This window comes from Salmo salar, chromosome 18 (assembly GCF_965601325.2).
Source record: "Salmo salar chromosome 18, fSalSal1, whole genome shotgun sequence".
Classification (NCBI taxonomy): domain Eukaryota; kingdom Metazoa; phylum Chordata; class Actinopteri; order Salmoniformes; family Salmonidae; genus Salmo; species Salmo salar.
Window position 1 is genome coordinate 75,740,619 of NC_138308.1, and position 19,734 is coordinate 75,760,352.

The 19,734-nt window shown below is 44.1% G+C and overlaps 1 protein-coding gene across 18 annotated transcripts in view; it reads right to left on the reverse strand.

Moving 5' to 3' along the window:
• Window positions 1–19,734, reverse strand: part of LOC106577623 (receptor-type tyrosine-protein phosphatase delta) — a 645,609-nt gene that overhangs the window by 472,603 nt on the left and 153,272 nt on the right. The window lies entirely within an intron of this gene.

A 19,734-nucleotide genomic window follows, 5' to 3' on the forward strand; every position in this document is an offset into this window, starting at 1 on the left:
AACAAGCCCACAATGTGGTTACTAAAATCCGATTAGGATATATTTGGCTGTTTTCGCCGCAGAACATTTAGAAGATTTCAGGTTAAGAAAAAGTGACTGCTAAATGCGAACTCCCATTCGTATAAGCTGGTAGCATAGCTAGGATACAGAAATTGGTGGTGGTAGTCAAAGTAGTTTTTGAACTGTAATGCAGTTGATTGATGACAATGACATGAACATATATTGGGGTTGACATCCATACAAGCATTTTACTCTGATTTTTACCTCAACATAGTGTGAAATACACATATGTGACCCGTTTTAGGAAGCTAGGCATATGTCGCACATTACCACTCCACAGGAGAGGCATTTTAATGTATTTTTATTTATTTGTATCAAAATGTGTTTTTTGGGGGGGGCAGAAATGCCTTCTGGAACATGTAATGGATAATGGATGGGCTGGACATGCCAGGAGATGAGTTTGGATTGACCTGCCATGTAGCATGCTTCTGTTTAAACGTGAGCTGCTCAGTATGTGTTGATAATCCTTTCTACCATGGCTTTTTTGAAAGATATAAAGTTAGCCATCAAGAACTACAAAAGTTTTCCAACTTTTCTCAACAACATTGCTACCCTGAATTTAGCAGGCGCTATCGACAGATCAGTTGGAAAAAGTTGTGATGGGCTACTTTCTGAGCATGCCATGTTCAGTGTGAACAGGAGTGACTTGACACAACGCTGGCCAAACAAGATGCAGCTACAAACCAAAATGGAGTTAAATGGTTCCAGTCTGCTGTGAAGTGTTCATCCATGTATACAGGTAAAAGTCTAGCTACATTCTCAGATATTATAGGTTTCTAATTTTGTCAGAAAATTATTTTCATTGAAAGTTAGCTAGAGAATGTTATCTTGCTAGCTCGCTAGCTAATGCTACGTGTATGATCTGTGTAGGTAATCCATTTGCATTGCTAGTTATAGCCTAATGTTAGCTATCTAGCTAACATTAAACCTAGTTGGTTAGCTTTAGCTACCTGCAGATTTATACTACAGTTATGACAAATAGTTTGTATTTGTAGTAGTATGAGTTGGGATTATGCCGGTTAATTGTTTAGCTAGCTACCTAGATACATGTCTAAACAAACACTTCTAAACACTTCTCCTGATGATTACATGACCCATCAACTTAGCCAGGTGTGTCTATGGGTGATTACCGCCATCTATTGTATTTCATGAACATGTGTACATGTCTAGACAATAGTGACCCATCCACTCAGATAGATGTGGCTCGGGATGGTTATAGTATTTCTTTCACATGACCCATCAATTTAGAGAAGTGTGTCTGGGTAAGTGTCATCTAATAATTATACAATATTTTTATCTGGACACTTTCTGTTTTTGATATTGCTACTATGCAAATATACAAGTAACCATTTCACTGTACCGTTTACACCTTCTGTATCTTGTGCATGGGACAAATACATTTAGAATTTAATTTGATATAGTTTGTGTATACCAGAGATGGTAATGTGAATATCCACATGACCTTCACCAAAGTCAGATTAGGATATAGGCCAAGGACTACATGAAGTGTATTTTTACCTGGAGTTTTTCCTTATTGTAGGCTACTACTTTTATCACTTTTAGTCTCACTCTGTTTAGCACATTGCCTCACATGTGAATCCTTAAAGAGATGGGCGGGGCTAAGGCTTAAGAGGGTGTGAACGATGCTGAATGGGTGTAGACAAAGAAGAGCTCTCTCTCCAGTAGGTGAAAAAAAAACGATTCAAGGGTCTTTTTCTCAAAAGTGGGGTTACAAGTTTATCAACTTTCAAAACAGAATTACTTTCCTGTTGTTCCTCAACTGTAGTGTATGATACACCATTTTCTAGCTCCGTCTGTACATTTATCCAATGTAAAAAACACAATTTCAAATGTTGCTACATAGGACCGAATCCAGCTGGTGGGTCACATATAAACAATAGCCTAAATGTAGGCATATTTTGCTGGGGGGGTGATGGGGAGATTCGGGATGGAGATGCAGGTGGGAAAACGGGGGAGCCTTTTTACTTCATGGTCTCTTGGCTGAGCTCCTATGTTAAGCACCGCGAAACGGACCCCGACATCAAGGTAAGGTATTGTCTTTTCGCTTAGCCAGTTGCTTTTAACTAGCTGGATGTCTATAGAAATTAGCTCTGAATCACTATGAGTGGTGCAGTGCAGACTCATTTATTGCATGCGTATGACAGCTCTCCAAAGCGCAAGAAGTATGAATGCTCTGCATTCTGCTGAGGGCCGCATTGCATTGAATTCTGTATGGCCACTGCAGAAGTCGGATTGACCATTCAGAGCCTTCTATGCATTAACAATGATCTCCCAGAGGAAACACACACAAGGATGCAGACACACACAACATGTACTTTCTCACATGCATTTAATGCTCACACCCAAAATCACTCTCTCTCACCTGCGCGCTCGCACGCACACACATACTCACACACACACACTCACACACACTCACACTCACACATGCACAGCAGAGCCCCCAGAGCTAGGGTTTAATGGAAGCTGACTGCACCTTGCCTCGCCTCTCTGCCTGGCACTAATCAACACCTCTCCAGCAATTAAAAATTCCTCTCTGTGCCTTTTGATCTGTTAACCATCTCATTAACATGACTTGCTAGGCAGAGAGACGAGGAGAAGAAGGGGAAATAGGTCGTGCTGGAGTGGATGTGTTCGGGGCTTGAGCGTGTGACGTGTGTGTTGTAAGTTTAAGAGAGTCCTGAATGTTTCAGTGTGTTTGCTTGCATGTATGTATTCCGAGTTTGGTTCAGGTTTGTATGTTTGCATGTACGTATCCATGCATATGAGTGTACATACAGAGTGCACATGTACAGTGATTGCGTGACCTGGAAACTATCAAGGCGCCTTCTGTCTGTGGTGTGTGGCCTATGAGGGCCTGCCTGTGTGAATTGTGTGTGTGTGTGTTTGGTGGGAGGGCATGATGAACTGGAGAGCGCAAGACGCCTCCTGAGATATGTGCTGGTGACAGCCACATTGGAGAGCTCCACCCTTTCTGCCCCTCTCCCTCCCCTCCCTCCCTCCCTCCCTCCCTCCCTCCCTCCCTCCCTCCCTCCCTCCCTCCCTCCCCCTGCCTGCCCGACTTCCCATAGCACTGTTGGCCTTCCAGGGGTATGTACCTCTTTGGCAGGAGCCCTTAGACCGGATGGCATTGAAGAACTCCGGCACACAGGAGGGAGAGGAAGGGGGGAGAGAGAGAGACAAGAGAGAGAGGGAGGGAGGGAGAGAGAGAGAGATAAAGAGAGAGGGAGGGAGGGAGAGAGAGAGATAAAGAGAGAGGGAGGGAGGGAGAGAGAGGGAGAGCGAGAGATAAAGAGAGAGGGAGGGAGGGAGAGAGATATAAAATAGAGAGGGAGGGAGGGAGCGAGAGAGAGAGAGAGAGATAAAGAAATAGGGAGGGAGAGAGAGAGAGAGAGAGAGGGAGGGAGGGAGGGAGGGAGGGAGATAAAGAGAGAGATAAAGAGAGAGGGAGGGAGGGAGAGAGAAGTTGTGGAAACCTTTGTAGGTGGTTTCAATCATAGTGAAGCCATGTGTTCCTCTCCATTTGTCCCAAGGACAGGAGATGATTCTCTCGGTGCTCACTGCTGTGTGTGTGTGTGTGTGTGTGTGTGTGTGTGTGTGTGTGTGTGTGTGTGTGTGTGTGTGTGTGTGTGTGTGTGTGTGTGTGTGTCAAAGAGATTAATGTGTATACTTTTCTGCAATGGCATGTGTCTTAAAGATGGAATCCTTAGTAGGGGGAAACAGCGCCACCTGGCTGCCCTACCACCCCTTGTTATTGTTTTTGTTGCAAGAGCTGAGGAGCGTCTCGCAGCATGGTCATTATTATTTTTTGCAATACATCCAGTGCTGTGCTCTTCTATTGCACGTGCAATGATGACCGAGGGGAAAAACAATGTTTGTTGTTTGCAGTAATTTCTTTTGTTGCTGTTAAAAGGCAAGTGGGTGTGTAAGTTTCACCATTAAGGATTCCAGCTTAAGTGAGCATCTGTGTCTGTGTGTGTGTGTGTGTGTGTGTGTGTGTGTGTGTGTGTGTGTGTGTGTGTGTGTGTGTGTGTGTGTGTGTGTGTGTGTGTGTGTGTGTGTGTGAGAAAGATAATTCATCTGTGTGTGTGTGTGTGTGTGTGTGTGTGTGTGTGTGTGTGTGTGTGTGTGTGTGTGTGTGTGTGTGTGTGAGAAAGATAATTAATCTGTGTGTGTGTGTGTGTGTGTGTGTGTGTGTGTGTGTGTGTGTGTGTGTGTGTGAGAGAGAGAGAGAGAGAGAGAGAGAGAGGGAGAGAGAGAGAGAGAATTAATGAATTAATCTGTGTGTGTGTGTGTCAGTGTGTTTGCGTGTGTGTGTGTTGCTCCATCCTCTCTATCCACTGTGTGGTGTGGTGTTGTGCTCCCGTGTCATCTCTGAGCCTGTGAGCCAGGGTCCTCCTCTGGGTATTTAACTAATGCCTGCTTAAACATGCATGAAGTTATTACAGGCTGGGGGAAGAGGGGAGAAGCTGTCTGTCTCCCTCTCTCTTTCTGCCTCCTGCTCTCTTTCTTTCTTTTCCTCCCCATCTTTCTTTCTCCCTCCATCGCTATCTTTCTGTCTTCTGTTTCCTCCCTCCTTCCACGTCTCCCGCTGTCTCAATCTCTCTGTTCTTTTTGTCACTGCCTCCCTTTCTCCCCGTCTAGCTCCCTCCATCTCATCTTTCCATGTATCTATCCCTCCCTCCCTCCCTATTTCTCTCTCTCTGTTTCCTGTCTATCTCTCTATCTTTGTTTGTATCTGCCTCCCTCTCTCCCTCCCCCTACCTCTCTCTCTCTCTCTGTCCTTCCCGCTGCCTCCCTTTCCATCACTCTACATTCCTCCCTCTCCCATCCTTTCCCTCTCTCCTCCTTTCCCTCCCTCTCTCTCCCCATCCATCCATCCATCCATCCATCTCTCTCTCCCTCCCTTCCTCCCTTCCCTTCCCTTCCCTCTCCCTCTCTACCTCTTTCCCTCCCTCCCTCCCTCCCTCCCTCCCTCCCTCCCTCCCTCCCTCCCTCCCTCCCTCCCTCCCTCCCTCCCTCCCTCCCTCCCTCCCTCCCTCCCTCCCTCCCTCCCTCTGCCTCCCTTTCCCTCACTCTACATTCCTCCCTCTCCCATCCTTTCCTCTCTCCTCCTTTCCCTCCCTCTCTCTCCCCATCCATCCATCCATCTCTTTCTCTCCCTCCCTTTCTTTCCCTTCCCTCTCCCTCTCTACCTCTTTCCCTCCCTCTCTACCCCTTTCCCTCCCTCCCTCCCTCCCTCCCTCCCTCCCTCCCTCCCTCCCTCCCTCCCTCCCTCCCTCCCTCCCTCCCTCCCTCCCTCCCTCCCTCCGTCCTTCCCGCTGCCTCCCTTTCCTCACTCTACATTCCTCCCTCTCCCATCCTTTCCCTCTCTCCTCCTTTCCCTCCCTCTCTCTCCCCATCCATCCATCCATCCATCCATCCATCCATCTCTCTCTCTCCCTTTCCCTTCCTCTCCCTCTCTACCTCTTTTCCTCCCTCTCTACCCCTTTCCCTCCCTCCCTCCCTCCCTCCCTCCCTCCCTCCCTCCCTCCCTCCCTCCCTCCCTCCCTCCCTCCCTCCCTCCCTCCCTCCCTCCCTCCCAACCCCTTCTCTCTCTAATTTCATTCCTCACCACATCAGACATGCTTTATGATAGATAATATTAAGTAAGACAGGTTTTTCTTTTTCACTGTGGGTCTGGACTGGGGTCAGGGACGATGCTTAATGGGTGATATTGAATATGAAGTTGTGGAGTGGAGGTGTTTTTTGAACATGCTTGCTCAGTAATTGCAACGTTACTGGAGCCGTAGTTATGACAGTTCAGGGAAAGATCACGGTTGGCTTACAGAGTGCATTGAATGGGAGGGGGGAGAATGGATTTCAAAACTTGGGGGTGTTGAATTCCTTGATCCCATCAGCAATTCTCACTGAGCTAATTTTGTCATATTTTGGTGGTACATAACATGAATTAGTTTAGGTCAGTGATTTCGCTTTCATTTCTACTCGTCTGAATAGGAAAACATGAATGTGTGAAGTTCATGAGACAACATAACAATAATACAATATTCTCCCATCAAATTTGCCAAGATAGAATATTTCACATGCAGTGCACACCCAACCGAACCAAATTACACAATCGAGCAGTGAAATACTGAGTCCTTTTCAGCATTCCCACACTTAAGATAAACAATTTTCGTCCCCCGGGTGTCATTCTCTGCCGGGACTCAGTTACACCTCAGGAGTTAATTGTTTAATTAAAGACATTGATTGGTTACAGAGTCTACTCAACTGGTTTCCCTGTGCTCCAGACAGTGTCACGTCCTGACCAGTAAAGGGGTCATTTGTCATTGTAGTATGATCAGGGCGTGGCAGGGGGTTGTTGTTTTGTGTGTTTTGGGGTTGGTTTGTTTAGAGAGGATTGGTTCTAGTTTTCATTTTCTATGTTTATTTTCTATGTGTGGCCGAGTATGGTTTCCAATCAGAGGCAAGTGTCTTTCGTTGTCTCTGATTGGAAGCCATACTTAGGCAGCCCTTTTTTACTTTGGGTTTGTGGGTGGTTGTTTTTTCGTATAGTCTTAGTACCTTACGTAACTGTCGTTTTTTCGTTTGTTAGTTTTTGTTTAAGTGTTCACTTTACTCATTAATAAAAGAAGATGAGCACTACACCAGCTACGCCTTGGTCCAATCCTTTCGACGCTTATGACAGACAGTCGCTGGTTGATAGATAACAACAACCCTAACAGTGGGTGTGGGTGGTTTTGACAGCGTGCCACCATTGTCAAAATATACTGGATAAGTGCAACCCGACATCCAGATGAAATCGTACCCAGGGAACGGCTCTGCAGGTGAGAGTACGTTTCCTAAGTAGGTTGGGTTAGATAATTGCTATATTCATTGTGAAATCTATTTTAAGTTTGGATCGGATGGTAATACTCCTAAATAACGCATTGGGCGTCTGTTACATAGTTAACCAGCATACATTATTAATGATTGAATGTTCCAGAAAGCAGGCTGATTCTCATGAGTAATTACAGCTGCATATTGCATACGGTGCATGTATATATGCATTAGTATTTAGCAAGGGCATTTTACATGAACTGCTTAGGTAATATCCTGGGCCAGTTGTTAATTACATGTTTGATTTTCAGATTTAAGCAATTTACCTTTTACAAGGCTAATACAATAACCCAGCACATCGTGTTCAGCTCTTCCAGTTCACTTCATTCCTTAGTAACCTGACCTACGTGTCACAGGTGGGTTCTGAACCCCGGTCTCAGGCATGGGAAACCAACTTCTTAACCATTAGGCCCAAAGGAAATTCCTATCACACCGACAGGGCTACCTCATCACACAAGAGCATCGGTCCAACTCACCTCCGTCGCACATAACAATGTACCCTGTACAGAACGTCAATTCCATGAACCAATTCCATGATTGTAATGTTACAGTCTTGCCTATAGAGAACTTAATGCCTCCCTAAACGACGCATAATTTGTCCATGCACTATGGCTGGATAGTGAGAAAAGCCTGTTATTTTATAGTATTGCCTATAAGTCCCTTTAGTTGCCTACAGAATGCGTAATTACTTGCACATGCTATATGACTAGTGTGTAGGCTGTAAAGCCTGTTATTGTGGGTTGGGCAGGGCCTAAGTGTCCAGGTGTTCCTCTCTCTCCAGGTGGTTGTGTAATACTCTTGCCGACACAGATCATGGTAATCATGGTGCTGGCGCAGGAAGATGGTCACAGATACCAGCCCAACAGCCGGGCACAGCGTCAACTTGGCAGTGCCAGCCTCGCCAGGAGAAAGGACGGATGGGCAGACAGTCCCTAAATCCCCTCACCAACGAACAGAAATGACGACAGACTTAAAGATGATTTTCTCCAGAAGCACAAATATGGGGGGGGGGGTTGATTTGGTGGGTTGATTTGTCTATTGCAGATTTTCAACACTACATGAAGGGCCATATAGAGGGTATTGTACATGGATGTCTGCCTTTGAGTGAAATATATGATGTATTATTTCAGTGTTCCTCCGGTGTCTTGCTACGTATTCATGCAAAACCAGTTTCTGTATGGTGTAAGAGCTGGAAAAAAAGAAGACATTAAAATTCACAGATTGAACTAATAAAAAAAATTCTAATAAATGAAAAAAAATCTTAATTTCATTGCTTTTAAACCTCTCTCTCTCATCCGAAACATCTTATTTCAGGTTCTGTGTTATGACTGAATAGCGGGGCCCATGGTTCCTGATTGCTGTGATGTCATTGTAAGGAGAAAGGAGAGGGAAGAGATAGATAGAGGAAGGAGAGGCTGGCAGGCAGCCATGAAGCAGCTCTCTCTGCTGTGCTCTCGGTGCCATCCCCCTCATTTGTGGAGCACGGTAATTACAGCCGATGCGCGGCGCAAAAAGCCGCTTTCCGAGAGGGGAAAAAGTGAGGGTGTGTGGCTTAGCGGCTTAATGAACATGTCAAATGTATTTAAACAAATGGATTACACGTCCGCAGACACAGGCTCAAACACAAGTCACGGGTGCACACGCACACAGAGACATACAATGCACAAAAACACAATACACACACAGACATAGGCATATACACAAACACTATTCACGCTTACAAAAACACACACACACACACACACACACACCGCAAACAGATTGTGTGAGCGCACACTAAGAATCCCTAATCATAGCCAGAAAAGGGTTCCCATTCTAAAAAATGAGGACAAAATAAGCCGCTCTATTCAAAGCAAGTGGGCCTAATGTTTTAATCAATAGGTATACACACAGAGTGCAGTACACTTTTGTGACGGGAATCAGGATGATCGTGTAAAACGTCACCCGACAAGCAGGCCTTTCTATGTACAGTATGAAAGACGTTGAGAACTCAAAAGTAATCAGTATAGAAGCCCACCGGCAGAAACGCACGTCATTTGCTCTGACCAACCTGTGACTACAGGAGCAGCGGAGGTTGTCCGCATCAATACATTGATTACAGTTGATTCATATATTGAAGGCGTTCTGCGGTAACACTTCATCGATGTGTTCCGTGTGTTGACTTACACAACATTCCATGAGGACGTCCATCAAAATTGTGGAAAAGTCTTGTCGGGGTTCAGGCATGCAATTCACTCGCAGGACATACCTGACGAAATGAAGATTGTTTAATCATTTATTCAAAAGCTTTATCATTGTTTAATGACGTGAGGGATGTTTTGTGTCTATTGAGTTTCTGGTGCAGTAGAACATTCGTGATGGAAAATAAACTGAGTGCAAAACATATTCCCAAACTACATTTCCTTTTGGAAAGTGAATGGTTTAACCTTTTCAATGTCAAACCAACATAATACAGCCCATACTTCATACAGGCTCAGCCTTCCTGTCAGAATAGCTTATCCTTCAGGTGACAGTGATAAACTTTGAACAGAATTGACCAGAATTAGACATGTCGCTTTGTCAAGAAAAAATACATATTTACGGTCTCAAAATGTATTTTGAAACTGAATAAAGAGACAAATTCTTTACACAGACAGTGTTGTATTTGTGAGCAGAAGCAGTAAGTTTCGCTGCCCCCAGCCATGTTTGTAAGGTAACAGCATTGTTGTCACAATATGAGCCTAAACCGCCTAACAAGGGGATACTGAGGTGACAAGATGAGAGTTTTAATTTTTTTTAGTTAACCTTTATTTAACTAGGCAAGTCAGTGAAGAACAAATTCTTATTTACAATGACGGCCTACCCCGGCAAAACCCAGACGACGCTGGGCCAATTGTGCGCCGCCCCATTGGGACTGCCAATCACAGCCGGATGTGATGCTGCCTGGATTTGAACCAGGTACTGCAGTGACACCTCTCGTACTGAAATGCAGTATCTTAGACGCCTTCGCCACTCTGGAACCCAGCGTGACAGCGGTAGTTCAGTCATACTGTAGTTAAGGCTTGTTTATCCTATTTTACCAAGACCTCGTCATTTAAATTATGTGATGTGAAATTATTGAACCGCAAACAATGAACAGTACTGTTCCGGAACCTCTGCTTTCCTTATTCTTCAATGTCAGGTCAATTAGGACATCATTATAATTATTAAAAGAACGATGCCAAGTGAATCAGTAGCTAGCTCCCCAGTACCGCATGTAACACAGAGGATAGTGAGTAAGCCATCAAAAAGTGACAGCGTCCCATTACGCCGTCCAATCTAGACTATGGTATCCCGCGTCAACAGACACTAACTAAATCAGAAGGTGTACTTGCGTAGCCCAACTCATACTTCCCCGTTCTCTAATGATGAGTCCGACTCCTGGATTATGCCAAGGGTATGCAGCCCGCATGAGGAGAATATGAATGAAGCTACGCTACACCTTAGGGAGAGAGTAAGTATGCCAATAATAGACTGTGTAGCCGCCACAGACAGTATTTTTCTAAATAGTACACTTACCTGCACACTTACCCAACAGAGATCACCAATTAAATGGAGCAATTTGAATTGAGCGAGCCTCTGTGTCTACCTGTCACTGTGGTTAGAAACACCACGGTGACTCATTTCAGACAATATGAGCTACCTAACTCCCCCAGTCATCACTAAACAACGTGTCAATAGCTTATTAAAGAGAGAGAGAGGGAGAGAGGGAGAGAGGGAGAGAGAGAGAGAGAGAGATAGGTAGAGAGAGAGAGAGAGAGAGAGAGCATTTCCCCAGAACATTGAGCTCATATCGTTCATTGTATTTTAATACAGTCAAACGTACGCCAACCCCCGTGATACATTAGCACTCCCACACCCACACCCACAAACATACACGTGCACTCTTCCCAGACACACATTCACACACAACCACATACAATTCCAGACATGCCCGAGGTCCTTAATAATTTAGATAGGGCCCTGCCTAAAATATCCCAAAATACCCAAATATGAATTGGAACAGCACCTGCCGAACTATGAGTTTTCTCTCTCCTTCTCGCCCTCCCTCCCTCCATCTCTCTCTCTCTCTCTTTCCTCCCTTCAGCTCTCTCTCTTTCCCTCCCTCACTCCCTTTTTCACGCTCTATCAAGCTCTCTGTTTCTCTGTCTACCTCTGTCTCTTATGCTCACGCATACACGACACCCAGTCCATCACTTCACGTGCTGGCGCCCGTTTTGCTTGCGCTGCCAGTCTGCCATATGTTTTTAAATCCTCTTTTCCCTCTCCTTCCTTGGCAAGCTATTTTTCACACAGCTAGCTGCCTTTCAATATGTGGCAAGATATTCTCGTGTGCGCATTGACATGGATGGAATAATTGTGTTTGAGCACTAAAACATTATTAAACGTAATGCAACCCGCACACACCGAGACAGAGATAGAGAGAGAGAGAGAGGGGAGAGAGAGAGAGAGAGAGAGAGAGAGAGAGAGAGAGAGAGAGGGGAGAGAGAGGGAGAGGGGAGAGAGAGAGAGAGAGAGAGAGGCGTTGTGCAGATGTTTCAGTTGTTTAAGAAACCGTTCCATATGTTTGCAATCACTCTCGAGCTCTGCCTGCACAGATCATTTAACTAGGGCTCTCATACATTTCAATTAGCTTAAGCGTGCAGTCACACACACACACACTAGAATGTATTTTTATTTTTTATTATTATCCTAAATTACTGTTACTAGTTTGATGGTTGTAGCCATCAATTGTCCCATTAACAATCACCCATATTAGCAATCATATTTCACTTTAAACTTAATTTCTGTAGTATAGGCTACTTATAAGTGATCGGTATGGTCGGTGTCAATAATTTTAGTTTTATCGTCCCTGCTCTAACACACACACACGCACACACACACGCACACACCTTATTGATTTTGGGATATTTTGTGTGGGTTGGACCAAATCACAGCCCATCCAGGGATGTAACAAATCTATAACAATTCATTTTTCATATTTGCTGTAAACACTTGTTTTTGACACCTCAAGAACTCCACCATTTGCAAGTAAGTCACTGAAAGGAAGACCATGGGGAGTAGAATGATCAACACTGCACACTATGAGTGAGTCATAGAGATGATTTATGGACATTTTCTTACCGAGTCCATTACAAAGAGGAATGAGTGGCATGAGGGTGACTGGACCATGTGGCATCATGTGGCAGGCGGCCATTTTGGCAGCCACATTGTTCTTAAGAGAAGTGGCCATTGCTACTTCTCTGTGCTCCATGCCTGTTCAAAACGGCCCTTAATACTAAAGTTTAGGCCTCCATTATGGGACGTAGAATGGTTTTAGCAGAACAGTCCCTGCTCACAGTTGTCAGTCCTTCTACATAGACTCATCCATTCTGTTGTGTTAAGTCTTGTACCGGATCCATCAATAAAATATGACCTGTTTCAGGAAACTAGGCGTATGTCGCGGGTCACTACTTCACAAGAGAGCTATTTGAACGTAAACATTCTTTTTTTTAAACAAAATGCATTTTTTTGGCAGAAATACCTTGTATAACATGTAAACTTTTATGTGCCTTAATAACAAACTTGTATGCCATCTGTAAATACGAACAAAATTGTTAAATGACGAGCCTAGTTGGTTTAGCCACAGAAAAAGTCAGGAACCTTCCCTCTGGCCGTGATAGGCTGAGATTTGGATTGGTCTGCCATGTAGCAGGCTTCTGTCTATAACATTACCTGGTCAGTAGGTGTAGGTTATCCTTTGTAACAAGGCTTTTTTGAAAGACATCACGTAGTAGAATTACATAAGAGTTCCTCTCCATTTTCTTGAGGACCGAGTTTTGAAATCAGTGGAATTAGAGTATGATAGCTAAGGAGCTAGCTACATATCTAATATTATGTGTATGATCTGTGTAGTAATATTATTCGTACCTCAGAGCCATTTGCTTTGCTATTTATAGCTGAATTTTAGCTAGCTAACATTGAACCTGGTTGGTTAGCTACCTGCAGATTGATGCAGGGTACTAACATCATGAGTTGGGATTATGGTTCATTGTTTAGCTAGTTAGCTACATGTCTTAACAAAAGACTCCACTATGCAAGTAACCATTTCAATAGAATGTTCATGATGTCACTGCGACAACTGTTGATAGACGTAGCTGGTAAATTTGCTCTGGCTATCTACTCCGATTTCAGAGCATTCTTATCTGAGTGTGCCAGAGCGCAGAATAACTGATGAATTAAAAACGCTCAACACCCGTTGAGTATGGCTGGTGTCAGTAAATGTTGGCAAAAAAAAAAACCTTATTAAATTGTTGCCTGCAGCACAGTTACAGTCACAAACGCTGAGTGAGTTGTTCTCTCATTGGTGTCTGGAAGTAGCTAGCAAGCAAGCTAACGTTAGCCAGTTAGCTTGGGTGCTTGACTGCCGTTGTGAGGTCAGAACGTCCGGATCAACCCTACTCATCGGCCAGAGCGTCCAGTGCGCACTCCGAACGCTCCGAGAGCGAAACGCTCTGAATTTACAAACGGACAATCTGACAACGATCTGAGCACACTCTGGCACTACAGATTGAATTTACAAACACACCTGTCGTATAAACCAGCCTTTAGTCTTTCAATATTTGGGAGATGGGTGGGGCTAAAGCTTAAGAGGGTGTGACCGATGCTGAATAGGTGGAGACAAAGAAGAGCTCTCCAGTAGGTGTACCAATAATTCAAGGGCCATTTTCTCAAAAGTGGGGTTCCGAGTTTATCAACATTCAAAGCAGAATGACTTTCCCATTGTTCCTCAAAGGTAGTGTTTGATATACCATTTTATATCTCTGAGTACTTTTATCCAATGTAAAAAACACAATTTCAAATGTTGCTACATAGTACCGAATTGAGCCGGTTGTTCACAAATGTGTCAGTAACCGAGCGAGATTTGTGGTTTTTATGCCTGTTGTTGTATACGTTGTAAGTAAATATTTACCTATAAAGAATAAGCCATTGCTATAATATTTATTTAGCTATCTCTCTATGTATTTAAAATATATGTTATGCTGACATGCTGCACGGTTGACCCAATAACAGACAAAGCTTTAGAAACTCTATGAGGCACAGGGACACTTCATAGGAAAATTAACATACACACTTTAACCATTCATTACATGTCTCCTCATGCGTTGCTAAAAAACGTCATAAAGACGTCAGATGAATAGAACGCTCAATCGAGATCACGTCTAGTAATTCAACATCATGGATAGATAGTGTTCCGGGATAATACTGAGCGATCTGCAAATCAATCAGCCTGACTTGATGGCTTGCCTTTCACTTTTATAAAGATCCATGTCCGTCCGACCCTATTCCCCCATCACTTCTCTCATGGCAGTGGCCCGGCAGATGGTTAGGCCTGACATTTTTGGTGATTATCTCTATCGAGATGGGAGGCCTAGTCAATTAAAGTGCTACTTGAGTCAAACAAATGGATCTCTGGGCCGGGGCCTCTGCAAGATGTGAATAACATGAAGCGCCCCATTAGAGCGCGCCATATATCAGTCTACCTTTTCACAAACACACACACATAGGCACGTAAACACACACAGGAATATACACACACACACACACACATTCATGCACGACCACACACAGCTCACACAGGCAAGGGGGTGGGGGCTGCTGCCGCGGGTGCTGCTCCACAAACAATAACTCCATTCTTAATGGAAAACAAAACATGCTCCCCGGAGAATACAGTGGTCAGGGGCAGCCAACGGAGAGTCCCTCACTACACTCTGATTGACTCTCTCTCCCTCGTACCGTTATACTAGGGTTGTTACACGGTTCCCCCTCCCCGACACTTTTTCCGATGCCCTCTTGAGGTAGCTATTTCCTGCCTCTTAAAACCACAGGGCAAATTGCTAACCCCCACTCACCTCTGGCCCACCATTCCCCCCCACCTCATCCTTCTACCTCAGGGAACCTGATAACCTCCTAATGCACAGCTTTAGAAAACTGTAATGCAATAGACGGCCAAGTTATATTTCCCCAGTGAGAGGACGGCCTGGCGCTAAAACTTCATATCCTTCAGTGAGGGACGGTATACGGGGCGGGGGGGGGGGGGGGGGGGGGGGATACTGACTTATCCTGACGATCTCATCGACTGAGGTGATGATGAGGGAAGCGATGCTATCTCCACTCTGAGGTGGGCTGAGGTAAGGCGAGGAGCAGCAGTGTTGGTAGTCTGGGCTAAAGGCTATCTCTCTAAATCCATACTCACACTTCAACGTCCACATTCCTAAAGAGCTAGCTGGTCTGCAGGGCAAGCTGATGGCGTACAGGCTAATGACACGTAATCAAATCAATTGGTGGAAATTGGACCTACTGATCTAGCCCCTTAAGAGGAGTACCTCTGTCAATCCATTTCAATTTAGTTGAAGTAAAGGAGGGAAGGGAGATGGGAAAATAAGTTCCTGAGGGAAGGGTTCTTCAACTCTAGTCCAGTAAAGCTACAGGCTTTTATATCAGCCATTCACTAAGACACCTGATTCAAACTAATCATATTCTTCAATTTGGACCATGATTAGCTGAGGTAGGGGCAGAAGGTGTTATACTGAAGGGTTGGAGCGAAGCAGCTCTCCAGAACCAGAGTTGGAGCACCTTGACGTAGGACATAGTCTGTGCCTGACGGACACCTCCTCACAGGTTGCTAAGTGTTAGTTAGCTTCAGCCCTTGTGCAGTGCAGAGCTGCAGTCAATGCACTTTTCCCTTGATAACACTAACATTTCTAGGCTGACTGAAATTCATCTCTCTATACAGGCTCACACACTCACATCAAAACACCTCACAGCCGTCCACTTAAAGGACCAGGCGGCATGTGACAAGTGCTACAGGAAACAGCCGAGTATCTCTCTGTCTTGGGGGGGGGGGGGAACAAAATGTTTGACGATGACAACAACAAAAAGAGAGAAGGAGAGAGTGAAGGGTGACATAAAAACACAGTTGTCAGTCGGCGCCATCTTGTGTATTATGACTGTGATATGTTGAACGCACTAACTGTAAGTTGCTCTGGATAAGAGCGTCTTCTAAATGACTAAAATGTAATTGGAAAATGATCATCCGAAACGAAATCTGTGTGGTTTTCAAAGTCGACGCCGAATGGAGAGCGAGGTTGGCAGCTGGTGGCGTGGGAGGGAGACGCGATTCGATACATAATCCTTAAGGAAGTGCATCACCAAGCGACGAGAGGAATCAGGTGTAATACACTCATGAATAAATAAGTTTGGTCGGAAATGGATCATTAATGTTCCAGAGGAGATGCACAGAGTAGGGAGGTGTCGATCTATTCAACGAATATGAGCACTGCAAATTTGACATTACAGTACGCCGCTGTTAATATACCTGCCTCTTTCATTATTGTCTAGGCTTCATATTGAGTCACTTCACAAATGACTCATTCATCACTTCTTTTCCCCTCATCTGACATACGGGGCTGTCAGTTGTTCCATTTGGATTTTATGTCATTTTCTATTGGATTTTATGACATGTTCCCGTTTTCCCTTTCTAGATCAAACACATTGAGCTGTATTTATGGTTGGTACAAATAAAGTATACAGATGCCTCCTTCCTTTAATTTTTCTTTACCAGTCTACTTTTCCCTTAAGCCCCACAGTCAACATTATATAGGCCTACAGTGGCTTCCTTGGTCCCCATCAAACTAAACTCATATGTCATAACTAAGCTCAAATGTCATGAGATGAGAAGAAATGCACAATAAACTACATAATCAATATAACCCTATATAATTCCTTCCTATTTAACATTAGAGGTTGAAACTATATTGCCATGCTGATCACCATGAAATATAGTATAGGTAACGGTCATTGCAGCAAACGAATGGCTCTGACAACACTAGCAGAGCAGTTATAATATCGTGTCTTAATGCAAAAAGAACGTTGAAGGTATCACCTTGTGTGAAGGCTCTCTTTGCTAGGTCTGTGATCCTCAGCATTGTAAGCTCATATGATATCAGGCCAGCGAACAAAAGAATATCTCCCTCTACATTCTCATCTGTGTGTTGTAAGGCTGGTTTCCATCAGTGCTACAGCTGCTACAGCCTAATTGGGGGCCTTGAAAAGACACAATCCCACGTGGGAACCCGTACTCTTCCCTTTTCGTACCTCGGAACGTTGTCATCCTGGGAATGCCGAGAACGGATGTCTTCCTGTCTATCTTGATTAACGACTAGTCGCTCGGACAGCTCCCCAAAGACCTGACAGTAGAGAGGTCCCACACACACACCGCACGCGCACACACACACACACACACACACACACACACACACACACACACACACACACACACACACACACACACACACACACACACACGTCTCTCAGGTTGGATTTAATGAGTGTGTTTCTGAGTTTGAGCCGCAGTGGATGGTTGAGTCTTAATTGAACCAAAAGGGAGCGCTGCTATATTACACAACATTAAGAGAATGTGTGTAGGCACACACACACACACACACACACACACACACACACACACACACACACACACACACACACACACACCATTTCATCCCACCAAATTAAATATAGATGACCCCGAGATGCACTTCTTAATATTAGTGTGAAACTCAAACTGAACTGGTATTCCCTATGTGGCTGTATTCCTGTGTTGGTCAGAACCACTGCCATGTTGTGTTGTTATTCAATCTACAGCCCTTAGTGATGGATCTACTTTCTGCCTACTGATGCTCACTGGGATGCACACCAGGGGAGAATGATGCAATATATGAAGGAGAATGCACTGCAATCAAGTGAACCACAAATTGATTCCTAACCCCTGTAATTACACCGTGGGCTATACACTGTCATTCAGTAAAGTTTCAGTCAGTTTCCAATGCTAAATGTAACTGCTGTGTCTATATAAAGTATGATGTATACCATTACAAAGACATTGGTTCGGATTTGTGATAAAGTGGTTCTGAGTGATTTCTGTTTACACTTTCATTATAAGATCTGAAAAAGTATACAATAAACTGCATCCTGCAGAGTCTCTGAATTATTTATTTGAAATGTTCTCTTTATTCTTTGTTTATTCAGGGAAAACCCCATTGAGACCAGGGTCTCATTCACAAGGGTTCCATGATTACAGTAACACAACAATCGCATACAATATGAAACAAAACCGTGATCAATCCAGTGTCAAATAAAATAGAATTACAGCAACATTTTAAGAAAAACAGTGACATTCCTCAGCTACTAGGTCCTCAATCAACACCATAAACTGCCCGAGCGGCACCAGAACATCCAATTGTAATGAGTTTTGTAAATTGTTCCAGCAGTGAGGTGCATTAAAACTAAAAGCAGATTCACCTAGTTTGGTGGAGACCCGAGGAACCTCAAGAGTTAACCAACCCTGTGAACAGGTTAGCAGGGTATAAGTAGTTTCCAGATTTACCTAGTTTCCAACTCTACTTGGAATGCAAATGAATACCAATTTGTAAAACTGTGGGTGCCACATATTGCTAAATATGATCTTGTTGTGAGATAGGCATGCAATTGATCTAACACTAAATTGAATGTCCAACAAAACTTTACATTGGTAGGCCTATATAGGCTACTTGATGTATTTACTGAAAATGGCGCTGTCCACTCCGCTCCGCATCATCTCAATTACCAAAGCTTACTCTGTTTGTAAAGTGGTTGTATTTCCTCTATACTGACAGTTGGGAAATAACTGGTATACTCACATAACGCTGAGACTCTCCTCTTTTGCAACAACAGTAACAGTAGTTGTTTTAAGAACTGTGTCTTTCCCATAATTACACTTCAAAATGCAGCTGTCAGTATGCTTGTAGTTATCACAATGGATCTCTCCCTTCACTCTGTACGATAGGGTGTGAGAGCCAGCAGCGAGACAGGGACAGTGAATATACAGTACTTTCATTGCAGGAAGCAAGTTAATGCACATTACTGTTGACCAAATAATGGTTTTAGAACCAAACAATCTGCAGGAACGTTGTGTAGCCTAATCACCCAAATTACCTACGTAAGCAACATTGCTTCGGTAAGAGAAGGGCAATGTCGGTGTCGGTCATTTTCTGTTTATCTTCCCAGCTCTAGTTAGTGTTATTGTCTACCAAATTGTACAGGCTACCTTCATCTCTATTCTGGCAACAGCCCAACATGTGCTTGTTCTCTAACATGCGCTTGGATAGCTCTCTAACATGTGGTTGGATAGCTCTCTAACATGTGGTTGGATAGCTCTCTAACATGTGGTTGGATAGCTCTCTAACATGTGGTTGGATAGCTCTCTAACATGTGGTTGGATAGCTCTCTAACATGTGGTTGGATAGCTCTCTAACATGTGGTTGGATAGCTCTCTAACATGTGGTTGGATAGCTCTCTAACATGTGGTTGGATAGCTCTCTAACATGTGGTTGGATAGCTCTCTAACATGTGGTTGGATAGCTCTCTAACATGTGGTTGGATAGCTCTCTAACATGTGGTTGGATAGCTCTCTAACATGTGGTTGGATAGCTCTCTAACATGTGGTTGGATAGCTCTCTAACATATGGTTGGATAGCTCTCTAACATGTGGTTGGATAGCTCTCTAACATGTGGATGGCTAGCTCTCTAACATGTGATAAAGCAAAGTGTGCTATGGAAGATGGCATCCAAAGGTTTAAGAGTAGTCCTTGCTGCATGTTGGTAAATGGTGTCACCATAGTCAAGAACTGGCAGGAACGTTGACTATACAATCTGCTTCCTGCTGTTTAGGGAGAAGCACGA